The sequence below is a fragment of the Oryx dammah genome, unplaced genomic scaffold (genome assembly GCF_014754425.2).
Source record: "Oryx dammah isolate SB20612 unplaced genomic scaffold, SCBI_Odam_1.1 HiC_scaffold_2, whole genome shotgun sequence".
Taxonomy (NCBI): Eukaryota; Metazoa; Chordata; class Mammalia; order Artiodactyla; family Bovidae; genus Oryx; species Oryx dammah.
The window spans coordinates 37,633,772-37,648,028 of NW_024070186.1; positions in this window are offsets into that span (position 1 = coordinate 37,633,772).

Here is a 14,257-nt window from a genome sequence, read left to right on the forward strand (position 1 = left end):
TTTCTTAGATCTGATTTATCTCAAGCATAAAGAAGAAGTATAAATCATTTAGTACTCTTATTTGCTTCTTAAAAATAACTTCCTAATAAGAATTTAAGCTTATGGAGAACAAGACTGCTATTTTTGTTCTCGCTAGAATTCTCCACATCCACTAGGTTAGTACCTATGCATGGAGGGTTGACATTTACTGCATGTTTGAGTTCTTAGCAAAGGCATGTTCTATACAAATATGGGGGTCAGTTGATCAATGATGTGAGTTATAAATTATCCATTTAGTAAAAACATATTCATGCAGAACTTGTAATTAGAAACAGCTAACTGCATGTTATTTTATTTCATTGCAAAGTAATAAAATCATAATTCCTCATCATAATATTTGATTCAGACTTATTACTAATTCAGATTGTCCTTGGATCTAATTAGTAGATTTTATTATGTTTTTTTTAACATATATACAGCCAAATTCCAAAGATGTGTCTTTTTTTTAATAGTCATTTAAACTATTCTCTGCTTATCACTAAATTCAGCATCTCATAATTCTTATAACTATTATGGAGAATGCAATTGGCTTTTTTTAATGAAGAACTGAAAATAGGGAGTTATCCTTTTAAAATAAGGACTTGAAACTCTGGAGAGAGTTCTGTCATTGCTTTCTATTTCACTTGATATCTTTACACTGTGGTGATTAGGTTGTTTGAAAACTTCCAAATCAGCATAAAGAAATCAGAACACTCTGTGTTCTGTCAGAGACACTTATAGAATCTCTCTGATTTAAACTGTACACCCTGAGGGCAGAAATAGAGGTTTTTCTATCCTGGATAAAATATAACTCAGGCACGAAATAATATATAATAAAAGTAACGACAGCACTTCCTCATCTCCTGTTAGTGTTTGAAAGCACATCAAGGAGACGGTGTCTTGGGAATTTTTTTAACATTCATTTGTCTTGAAACATATTGTGCTCTTTTCTTTAGAACATTTTATATATATTTTTGTTCAATTTGAGAAAATACTGTTATAGTTATTTCTAAAGTTAGAAACCACTTGGGGAATATGACCTTTACATAGATTGGTTTACTTATCCTCCAAGGTCTTTTTGTTCCCCTTTATAAAAAGTGTTAGATAAAGCTACAGGAAAAAAAATGCATGTCTGTATGCAGACGCTGACAGTATTCCCTGCCTCACATGACTGCAGCCGTTATCTTGGAAGAATGATGTTTCTGTTACTATGTCTGCATAACAAATCAACCCCAAATTGAACGGTATAAAGTAACAACGATTTTATTATGTCCATAGATCCTGTGGGAATGGGGTAAGGGACCACTGGGATGGTGTGTTTCTTTTCCTTGTCTGGGACTGTGAAGAATCTGAGGCTAGGGAGTCAGGATGGCTGAGGACTGAAACCATCTAGAGTGCCTCTATCTCTATATGGCTGGTGCCTGAGCTAGGCTGACTTATATATTGCAACTGTTAATAAGAGTACCTACATGACATCTCCCCACATGCGTTGACTTCCTTGCCACATCTTACTTATTGATGCCCTTATGTGTCAGCCCATGACTCCAAGAGAGTGTCCAGTGAAATCAAGTAAAAGTCACTTAGTCTTTTAAAACTCAGCCTAAAGAGTCACACAGCATCATTTCTACTGTATTCTACCAGTCAAAACCAATTCAAAACCCACACAGATTCAAGAAAGGGAACTAAGACTCTATTTTTGTTGTTTTTTTTTTTTCCCCCCTATTGGAGTACAGAAAGTGAAAGTGAAGTCACTCAGTCATGTCTTTGCAACCCCATGGACTGTAGCCTAACAGGCTCTTCCATCCATGGGATTTTCCAGGCAAGAATACTGGAGTGGCTTGCCGTTTCATTCTCCAGGAGATCTTCCCAACCCAGGGACTGAACCCAGGTCTCCCTCATTATTGTAGGCAGACACTTAACCATCTGAGCCACCAGGGAAGCCCAAGTATAGGAGTACAATTGTTTTATAATGTTCTGTGAGATTCTGCTGTAAAACAAAATGAATCTGCTCTATGTATACACATATCCCCTCCCTCTAAAACCTCTCTCCCACCACACTCCATACCACTCTTCTAAGTCATCACAGAGCACTGAGCTGATCTTCCTGTGCTACAGAGCAGCTTCCCACTTGCTATTTTATGCAGGAATGGCAAATTTGCATTGCAACAGCTCATATGGTGTGGCCATCTTTGGGAAATGAAATCTTCCACAAATAGATTCAGTCCTTCATATCTGTCTCCACTGGCTGCATGAGAGAACTTGATTGATGAAGGGGTCTTGCTTGTCTGGGTTGCCATTTTTTCTCCCATATCAATTAGCACTTGCTGCAGTTAGAACTCAACAAATGTTTCCTGAGCCTGAATTTGAATTAATTTCATTAGTCTTTTCAGTGAGGACCCAGGAAAACTTTCACTTAATGTCACAAGAGAAAACTTTTGTGCCATTATGAAATGACAGTGAACATCAATGTGCCAGTTATCTCAGCTGTAGGCATAAAATTGCCTGAAATTCAGGCATCAGCTTCCTAAAATGTAGTGTTGCCTGGCACAGATTCTGAGATGAGGCATGCTTATTGTTCAGTCCCTGAGACACTACCTACAAAGATGTGTCCTTGAGCAATTTATTTCACTGGATTCAGTTTCCCCATTAGCAGAAGGAAGAAAACGCTGCTGACTCAAAGTGTCAGAAGTGAGCACAACAGCAAAGCCAGCTCGGAAAAGCTGTGATTGAGATTACAGATGTGTTGGGTATGATACGTGCCAACCAGGGATGCAGATAAAGATCTATTTATCTAGCTGTTCATCTATAAATTCTTCACACACACACACATATATATACACACATATATATGTATACATGTATATATGTATACATGTATTATACATATATAATTTGTTCACCCAGAAGGGATGTCTTTTCTAATTTTCACAAAAGCATCATATGTGATAGTGGAGGTCCTCATGGTATTTGTAAAAAACAAACAAACAAAAACAAAAATGAAGCAAGCACCATTATGACTATGACTGTTAAGCATAGCAGTATCTACCCATTTTGCCAGTCCAAATAGCCAACGAGGCCTGTATAAAAAACTCATAAATAATTAGTATCAAATTTGGCTTATGTTGCACTGAGGTTCCTGAGCTATATTATCAATAGTCACTATTTAATATGCAGAGTACATCATGAGAAACGCTGGTGTGAAAGAAGCATAAGCTGGAATCAAGATTGCTGGGAGAAATATCAATAACCTCAGATATGCAGATGACACCACCCTTATGGCAGAAAGTGAAGAGGAGCTAAAAAGCCTCTTGATGAAAGTGAAAGAGGAGAGTGAAAAAGTTGGCTTAAAGCTCAAAATTCAAAAAACGAAGATCATTGCATCTGATCCCATCACTTCATGGGAAATAGATGGGGAAACAGTGTCAGACTTTATTTTGGGGGCTCCAAAATCACTGCAGATGGTGATTGCAGCCATGAAATTAAAAGACACTTACTCCTTGGAAGAAAAGTTATGACCAACCTGGATAGCATATTAAAAAGCAGAGACATTACTTTGCCAACAAAGGTCCATCTAGTCAAGGCTATGGTTTTTCCTGTGGTCATGTATGGATGTGATAGTTGGACTGTGAAGAAAGCTGAGTGTTGAAGAATTGATGCTTTTGAACTGTGGTGTTGGAGAAGACTCTTGAGAGTACCTTAGACTGTAAGGAGATCCAACCAGTCCATTCTGAAGGAGATCAGCCCTGGGATTTCTTTGGAAGGAATGATGCTGAAGCTGAAACTTCAGTACTTTGGTGACCTCATGTGAAGAGTTGGAAAAGACTCTGATGCTGGGAGGGATTGGGGGCCAGAGGAGAAGGGGACGACAGAGGATGAGATAGCTGGATGGCATCACTGACTCAATGGACATGAGTCTGAGTGAACTCTGGGAGTTGGTGATGGACAGCGAGGCCTGGCGTGCTGCGATTCATGGGGTTGCAAAGGGTTGAACACGACTGAGTGACTGAACTGAAGTGAACTGAATTATACTACATATACATTCTACTGTGCTAGAATATACTGATTTTTAGAAAGGCATCAGTGTCCTCTTAGGTATGAAAACATGACATCCATCTCAGAATTTGTTCTCTCAGAATCCTGAGATAAATGTAAGTAAAGGTCCAACTATACTCTCAACAAATGAGTTAGAGTATGTGATTCTTCACAGTGAATTTACCCTTTTCAGTTCAGTCACTCAGTCACGTCTCAGCTTCAGCATCAGTCCTTCCAATAAATATTCAGGTAAATAAAATTACCCTTTTAGGCTGAGTAACATTTTTCACAGATGTTTAAATTTTATAGATGAGAACTTGATACACTTTCATAATTCATACAAAAATAAAGTGGCCCTGTAACCCATGCAAGTCCAGGTGGAGGCAGTTGGCTTCAATGATTCTATTTGCACCAATACTAAAAACCAAAGAGGATCAGAATTCAAAGTGGGTCATTTTGGTGCCCATGAGAGAGCACCAGTGCAGCTTGAAATCATCACCGAATCGAACAAAAAGCATTCTGAATCTTAGGCTCATTACTGAACAGTCTCGAGTATATCTTAAAAGAGGTAAGAGTTTGCTCAAAAGAAATTAAAGTGGCCATTTTCCAAAGGAGAGTTCACTTAAAGACACATACAGCCTGGAATCTGCTTTTGCTGCAAATAAGGAACTTGCTGCTATTGGCTAAACAGTATTTCCTCCCCATGCAACAGCAAACATCTCTGCCTAAAGTTTATCTTGCTAAAACATCTGATCTGCAAATTAACATTAAATTATCAAATTAGCTTGAGCTAGCATGAATAAAATCTTTTATTCCCTATGCACGAAATAAAAATATTTCCAATAAGATCAAGATAAACTGTCTTTTCCCACAGGAGTTGCAATTAAGAAAGTCAAGCTCCACCCACATCCACTTCAAACTCTCTCTCAAATTCTCTATCTTAAAATTGTATTTCCATTTTAGTATCTGTTCTTTGTCACTAGGGTCCTGGAAGCTTTGTCTGTGTTACATGCATAACACAGTTATAAAGACAGGAGTTTTTGTTGTTAGATATATTTTAGCTCCCTCTTCTCTTTCCTCTCTCAAAATTAACATTTTGATCACCTGCTCATCTGCTCAACAATTAATAATTGTCAGGGCTGGAAAGTGAAAGTGTTAATCATTCAGTTGTGTCCAACTCTGTGTGACCCCATGGACTATAGCCTGCCAGGCTTCTCTGGCCATGGAATTCTCCAGGCAAGAATGCTGGAGTGGGTTGCCATTCCCTTCTCCAAAGGATCTTCCTGACCCCAGGACTGAACCCAACCAAGTCTCCTGCATTGCAGGCAGATGCTGGTGCTTTACTGTCTGAGCCACCAGGGAGGTCAAGACCGGGGAGTGGGGAAAATGGGGAAAGGGTACAAATTTTAATTAAAAATGAACAAGGTCTGAGGATCAAATGTACAGCATGGTGATTATAACTGATAATATACTATATTGCATAACTGAAAATTACCAAGAGAGTAGATCTTAAGCAGTCTCACCAAAAAAAAAAAAAAAAAGGTAAATACATGAAGCAATGGATATGTTAATTAATTCAATTGTGGGAATCCTTTTAAAATGTACACATTTAACAAATCATCATGTATGCTTTAAATGTTACAATTTTATTTGTCAATTACAGCTTAATAAAGCTGGAAAAAATAACTAATAGTTATCAGTTTATCTTTGTCTCTCACAGGTCATCAAGGAAGTAAAGGCAGAGTTATTTTTCTAATGTCACAATACCTAACCCAGGTTTATAGCTGGTCTCTGCTTCTTTTTCTGTGATCTAGAGCAGTGGTCTCCAACCTTTTTGGCACTAGGGACTGGTTTCATGGAAAACAATTTTTCCACAGACTCGGGTGGGAGGGTGTGGTTTGGGGATGATTCAAGAACATTACTTTTGCTGTGCACTTTATTTCTATTATTATTACATTGTGGTAGATAACGAAATAATTATACAACTCACCATGAAGCACAATCAGATCATCAGATCATCATAAGAAGCACAACCTAGATCCCTTGCATGCACAGTGCACAGTAGGGTTCGGGGCGCTACATAGAGAATCGAATGCCGCGCTGATCTGACAGGAGGCGGAGCTCAGACTGTAATGCAAGCAACTCGGAGCAGCTGTAAATACAGATGAAGCTTCACTCACTCACTTGCAGCTCACCTCCTGCTGTTCAGCCGTGTTCCTAACAGGCCTGTGTCTGTCCGTGACCTGGGGGTTGGGGACTCCTAATCTAAAGGACAAGAACATGCCTCCCTCTAGTCCAATCCTCTCCCTATCTGTACTTGAGAAGGGGAAAATCACGACAAAGTTCCCTTCTCTGTCCCAAATTTTGCTTTATCTCTCCTTATCTAGATCATAACACCCTGAACTCCAAGGGATATTTTATCTATTATTGCATTTTAGCTAAATATTCCAGCAAGAACTTTGAACCTGGAGGGTTTGATGGAGGGAATTCCACTTCACTAGTGGATAAAATAAACACCTTTGACCCCACAGGGGTCTGAGTGTATATGCCAAGCATTAATGATGTTTCCATAATTTCTTTATTTCCTCCCCCTCCAAAATTCTAACCCTGAAGTTCTTCCCAGTCATTTCTTTTTGGTGAGACACCGCCCTTTCCCACAGGATAGTGCCCATCCATCCCCCAATGCTGATTTGGATCATACCAGTACATTTCCCATCTGAGGTGTTTTCCAGACCTTTGTGGCACTCACCACCTCTCAGGAGGAGAGGAGAGAACTCTGAGTTGGGAGAGAGGAGAGGAGAGGAGAAATGTGGTGATGTGCTTTCACTTCAGTCTGTGGCTAATTTTCTTGTAAGTTAATTTCTTGTAAAGTGCCTGAAATCAATCACTGGCACCATGGGGATTGTTCTTGTTGTTGTTTGGTTACTAAGAAATGTGTGGCTCTTTGCAACTCTATGGACTGCAGCACTCCAGGCTTCCCTGCCCTTCACTCTCTCCTCAAGTTTACTCACTCTCATGTGCATTGAGTCAGTGATGCTACCTAGCCATCTCATCTTCTGTTCCCCCCTTCTCCTCCTGCCTTCAATCTTTTCTAGCATCAGGGTCTTTTCTAATGAGTTAGCTCTTTGTATTAGGTGACCAAAGTATTGGAGCTTCAGCTTCAGCATCAGTCCTTCCAATGAATATTCAGGACTGATTTCCTTTAGGATTGACTGATTGGATCTTCTTGCTGTCCAAGGGACTCAAGAGTCTTCTCCAACACCAGAGTTCTAAATTCTTTGGTGCTCAAAAAATTCTGAGCAAGTCCATTGGCACTCAGCCTTCTTTATGGTCAACTCTCACATGCATACATGACAACTGGAGAAATTGTAACTTTTTGACTATTTGGACCTTTGTCAGCAAAGTGATGTCTCCGCTTTTTAGTATGCTGTCTAGGTTTATCATAGCCTTTCTTCCAGGGATGAGGCACCATTTAATTTCATTGCTGCAGTCACCATCCACAGTGATTTTTGAGGCTGAGAAAATAAAATCTGTCACTGTTTCCACTTTTCCCCCATCTATTTGCCATGAAGTTATATGACTAGATGCTATGATTTTAGTTTTTTGAATGTTGAGTTTTAAGCCAACTTTTTCATTCTTCTCTTTCACCCTTATCAAGAGACTCTTCAGTTTCTCTTCACTTTTTGCCATTTGAGTGGTATCATCTACATATCTGGTGGTGTTGATATTTCTCCCCACAATCTTGATTCCAGCTTGTGCTTCATTCAGCCCAGAATTTTGCATAATGTACTCTGCATAGAAGTTAAATAAGTAGAATGACAATATACATTATTGTTGTGTTCCTTTCCCAATTTGGAACTGGTCTGTTGTTCCATGTTTGGTTCTAACTGCTGCTTCTTGACCTGTATACAGGTTTCTCAGAAGACAGGTAAGGTGGCCTGGTATTCCCATCTTCTTAAGAATTTTCCATAATTTGTTGTGATCCACACAGTCAAAGGCTTCAGTGTCATCAGTGAAGGAGAAGTAGATGTTTTTCTGGAATTCCCTTGCTTTCTCTATGATCCAACAAATGTTTGCAATTTGATCTCTTGTTCCTCTGCCTTTTCTAAATCCAGCTTGTACATCTGGACGTTCTTGGTTCACATACTGCTGAGGCCAACTTGAAGGATTTTGAGCATTACCTTGCTAGCATATGAAATAAGCACAATTGTATGGTAATTTGAACATTTTTTTGCATCTTTCTTCTTTGGGATTGGAATGAAAACTGACCTTTTCCAGCCAGTTTTCATTCAGGTCCCAAAGAAGGGCAATGTGCCTTAAAAATTAATTTCCTCCAACAACATCTTGAGCCTTAAACTTGTACTTTTCTGTTACTATGAACTTGATCTTACTCTGTATGAAATAAAACCCTTGCCTTATTATGCCCCTTTCCTACCCTGAGCTTTATTAAAAAATACTTCCATATTTAATTAAAATGTTTCCTTCTGAGTCATCTAGACAATGAGTCACACTCAGAACACTTGTCTCTGGAGTATCAGGTTTCTTGCATTTACTAGAAAAGTGGGAGAATAATCTTGTGGGAAAATTTTCAAGTCATCCTGCAGGAACCTAAGGAGTACCTCCAAATCTTTCCATATTATTGCTATAGCATTTGTAAGTCCTGTTCTGTTTTTTTATTTCCCACTTTGTTTTATATTCTTCCCTCTGCTAGAGTAGTGAAAAGCTTACTAAACAAATAATTCGGTATCATCTTCTAAAGTCATATTAACTTTTTTTGTTGTTTAGTCACTAAGTTGTATCTGACTCTTTGTGACCCCATGGACTATAGCCCTCTAGGCTCCTCCACCTATGGGATTCCTCAGGCAAGAAAACTGGAGTGTGTTGCCATTTTGTTCTCCAAGGGGTCTTCCAGACTCAGGGATCAAATCTGCATCTCCTGATTTGGCAGACGGATTCTTTACTGCTGAGCCATCAGGGAAGTCGCTCATATTAACTCTAGAAGTCCTTATACTAAAATTTGTGGTTAGTCGCTCAGTTGTATCCAGCTCCTTGTGACACCATGGACTGTAGTCCGCAGGCTTCTCTGTCTATGGGATTCTTGAGGCAAGAATAATGGAGTGGGTTGCCATTCCCAGAAAAGCCCAAATAAAAGAAACTTGAGTAAATTTTTCTAAGGAGTCTTCCAATGAAAGGCTGGAGGAGGAATTTCTTGGATTGACATATAATCGTATATAATCAAATATATAATAATATAGATGGAAGGGTGAATGGGAAGCTCAAGAGGAAGGGGAGATATGTATATATATGGTTGATTCATTTTATTGTACACCAGAAACAACACAAATTGTAAGGCAATTATACTCCAATTAAAAATAAATACAAAACAAGTACAATAAACCTTATTGAATGTTTACAGAATTTAAAAAAATAATATATCCATAGGGTCTACTTTGGTTTTAAAGGTAAACTCCCTTGCACTTTTACTAGAGACATTTAAAGGTACAAGCAAAATAAGTGCAAAGTTATAATGTTATCTCATATAGACATTTAACTTCTCAGAATTCAACTCCATGCTCTGTGAAAAATAGGAGGAAAAATCAGGGAGAAAGAATGATTTAAATCTATGTAGTGCAGAAGCTCCATCTGTCTCTCCTCTGAAATGGTGGCTGCCTGATGTAAGTTTGAGAAGGAAAATGGGAATTAAGGATCTTCTCTCTATTCAGTCTTGCCTGTGGTAGTGAGACTTCAATGAAATTTAAGGCATGTTTAAAACTAATTTTGATTAGCTGCAATCTTTCCCTTACATCCAGTAGATCTCAACCTGAGGAAGTGATAGGCTCCATAAGATAACTTCATTTCTGCCCTGTCTGGAGTGCTGAGAACTCCAGCTGGCTCTGTTCTCTGAGATGACAATGAGGAACTACCCAGTTCCTCCTTAAAGTACCCATGTTACTTGTACCAGCTCACTCTAAAAACTTCACCTTTGTGAAGTTTTCCATTGTCTTTTGAATGTGAAGAGTTTATAAACTATATCAAAATGAATTGGATTTTCTGCAGAAAAATAGAATGAAAATATGTTAATTTTTGAGGGTAATATTATGGGTGATCTTTTTTTGCTGTTACTTTACCTTTGTCTAAATTTCTCAATCACAGTCACAGAAGTATTCATTTCTTAAAAAAAAATTAAAAATGAAGTTAAAAAACTTTAGGAATGATTTTTTGGACAAATTTAAATGTTTGTTATTTATTTTATATATGATGCTTCTCTGAACTAGGTAAAGGTAATCGATAAGGGTTTCACAGGGGAACAATGAGACAAGCCTTTTTTATTATAATTTTTTCTGAAAAGGATTAAGAAAGGTTTGTCATATATGTATTAGATAAAGAAGAAATTTAGTAAAGGTAATAATTCTTTATTTTTATGATTTCATGCCTAATTCTGAGTTAATAGAAAAATCAGAGTAATTAATTTTTAACTATAAGATCTTTAAGCAATGGAGGAGAGATTGAAATTAGCCTGTTGCTGGGACCTAAAATTATCTTTGGGGCTTCCCTTGTGGCTCAGCTGGTAAAGACTCTGCCTGTAGTTTGGGAGACCTGGGTTTGATCCTTGGATTGGAAAGATGCCCTAGAGAAGGGCAAGACTATCCACTCCAGTATTGTCTTTACTCTTAACAACATCATTATTACTTTCATCACTTTGAAAACAATGAATTAAGAATAGAAAAGGAATAGTTACTGAATACAAAGCCAAAGCCTTTGACTGTGTGGATCACAATAAACTGTGGAAAATTCTGAAAGAGATGAGAATACCAGACCACCTTACCAGCCTCCTGAGAAATCTGTATGTAGGTCAAGAAGCAACAGTTAGAACCAGACGTGGAACAACAGACTGGTTCCAAACTGGGAAAGGGGTACATCAAGGCTGTGTGTTGTCACCCTGCTTATTTAACTTATATGCAGAGTACCCCATGGGAAATGTTGTGCTGGATAAAACACAAGCTAGAATCAAGATTGCTGGGAGAAATATAAATAACCTTACATATGCAGATGACACCACCCTTGTGGCAGAAAGGAAAGAGAAATTAAAGAGCCTCTTGATGAAAGTGAAAGAGGACAGTGAAAAAGTTGGCTTAAAATGCAACATTCAAAAAACGAAGATCATGGCATCCGGTCCCATCACTTCATAGTAAACAGATGGGGAAACAAAGGAAACAGTGACAAATTTATTTTTTTGGTCTTCAAAATCACGGCAGATGGTGACTGCAGCCATGAAATTAAAAGATGCTTTCTCCTTGGAAGAAAAGTTATGACAAATCTAGACAGTATATTCAAAAGCAGAGAGATTACTTTGCCAAAAAAGGTCCATCTAGTCAAAGCTATGGTTTTTCCAGTGGTCATGTATGGATGTGAGAGTTGGACCATAAAGAAAGCTGAGCGCCAAAGAATGGATGCTTTTGAACTGTGGTGCTGGAAAAGACTCTTGAGAGTCCCTTGGACTGCAAGGAGATCCAGCCAGTCAATCCTAAAGGAAATCAGTCCTGAGTATTCATTGGAAGGACTAATGCTGAAGCTGAAGCTCCAACACTTTGGCCACCTGATGTGAAGAACTGACTCCTTAGAAAAGACCCTGATGCTGGGGAAGATTGAATGTGGGAGGAGAAGGGGATGACAGAACGAAATGGTTGGATGCTATCACCAACTCGATGGACATGAGTTTGAACAAGCTCCAGGAGTTGGTGATGGACAGGGAAGCTTGGCGTCCATGGGGTGGCAAAGAGTCAGATATGACTGAGTGACTAAACTGAACTGAACTGAATACTTATTATGGGCTAGGTATCATGCATGTAGATATTTACACACATTATTATTTTTTTAATTTTACTAACAATCCATGAATATTATCCTTACTTACAGCTATGTGGAAACAAGCTTAGAAAGATTAACTTTACTAGGGTCAAGTAACTAGTAAATAGAGGTGAAAAAGTTCAAAACAGACTGTTCTAATTCAAAGTCTTTCCTGGATACCAACATCAAAGCAAATAGGACATAAATAGTAATTTATTTTGATATTAGAATCAAGATGAGATAGAGGTCACTTAATTCATTTTTGCCTTGGTACTATTTTGAGTGAAGGCTTTCGGGACTCTAATTTTCAAATTTAACATGGGTGGTAATGATAAGACCAACTAATTTTTTTCTTTTTTTGTAGTTTTTACTAAATTCCATACATTGTTCTAAGCACTTTAAATGAATTAACATATTTAATCTTCATAGCAACATTATCAGATAAGTACTATTATTATTTAAATTTAAGATGAAATTGTGAGATTGCTAACGACATAAAGGCAGCTTTCAGATTAATGAATTAGCAAACTACATTTACACAACAACTTGAATGTCATGGGAAAAGATACTGCAAGGACTTCGATCAGCTACAAGTTTAAGTGGACCCTCTTGTTTCTAGTTTCCCTGGTGGTGTAGTGGTAAAGAACCTGTCTGCCAATGCAGGAACTGCAAGAGATGCAGGTTCGATCCCTGGGTCAGGAAGATCCCCTGGAGAAGGAAATAGCAACTCATCCCAGTATTCTTGCCTGGAAAATCCCACAGAAAGAGGAGCCAGGTGGGCTACAGTCCAGGGGGGTTGCAAAGAGTTAGACACAACGTAGCAACTCACAACAACAAAATTCCTACTTTCAAGGATGAAGGAATGCCCCCATCAGCTCAAAAGTGTTCTAAGTAGTAGTTTATGTTCCACGAGATCACTAAAATATCATACCTATTTCTGTGACAGCCTTCAACACTTTTGTTGTGGTTTATCGATCATTAATTCTAGAGGCCAACAGCACTTAACATTTTTCTGTCTATAAACACTTCAAAAGCAAATTAGCCTTCAAAGATGACCACCTTGTTAAACCTCTGAATGTCCTGAGGTAGGATAATGTTTTATTCTTTCTCTTGGGACATTATCTAAGGAGTGTTTTTATTACTATAATTATAGTATTGGGGCCTGTGAGGTATATTCATCTTTATAATAAACTTATTCAAAATGTTTTAATTTGAAAGGGAATAAAGTTGCAATTAGAAGGCCCAGAAATAAACCCATACACACAACACACGTAGTCAATTAACTTACAACAAAGGAGCCAATAATGTACAATGGGCAAAGGCCCGTCTCTTCAATAAATGGTATTGGGAAAACTGGACAGTCACATGCAAAAAAATGAAACTGGACAACTATCTTATACCATACACGAAAATCAACTCAAAATGAAGACTTGAACATAAGACATGAACCCATGAAACTCCTAAAAAAAAACATAGGTCTTGACATAGTTCTGGGCAATGGCTTTTGAATCTACAACCAAGAGGAAAAGTAACGGAAGTAGAGGGAAACAAGCTGACTATGTCAAACTACAAAGTTCCTGCAGAGCAAAGGAAATCATCAACAAAATAAGGAGGCAATTCTCTGAATGGGAGAAAACACTTGCAAATCCTGTATCTGAGAAGGGGTCAATATCCAAAATAGATAAAGAATTCATACAATTCAATAGCCAAAAAAAAAAAAATCCAATTAAAAATTTAGCAGAGATTTAAATAGACATTTTTTCAAAGAGAAATGTAGATGACCAACTAGGACATGAGAATATGCTCAACACTGATAATCATCAGGGAAAATGCAAATCAAAACCATAATGAAGCTATTATTAAAAACAAAACAGCTGTCAGGTTATTTTTTTTTAAAAAAAAAAACAAGTGTTACAAGTGTTAACAGGATATGGGGAAAAGAGAACACTGGTATCTACTGGTGAGAATATAAATTGGTACAGCCACCATGGAAAATATTCTGATGGTTCCTCAAAAAATTAAAAATAGAAATACCATATAATTAAGTAATTCTACTACTAAGTATCCAAAATTGACAAAACTAACTCAAAAAGATATATATTTATATATATACCCATGTTCATTGCAATAGTACAACGATACCTTGGAGATATTGTGGATTTGGTTCCAGATCGCTGCAATAAAGTGAGTCACACAATTTTTTTGGTTTCCCAATGCATATAAAAGTTATGCTTACACTATAGTCTATCAATAGCATTATGTCTAGAAAAATAACACACATGGTATAATTAAAAAATATTTTGTTGCTGAAAGGATGTTAACCATCATCTGAGCCTTCAGTGAGTCATAATCGTTTTGT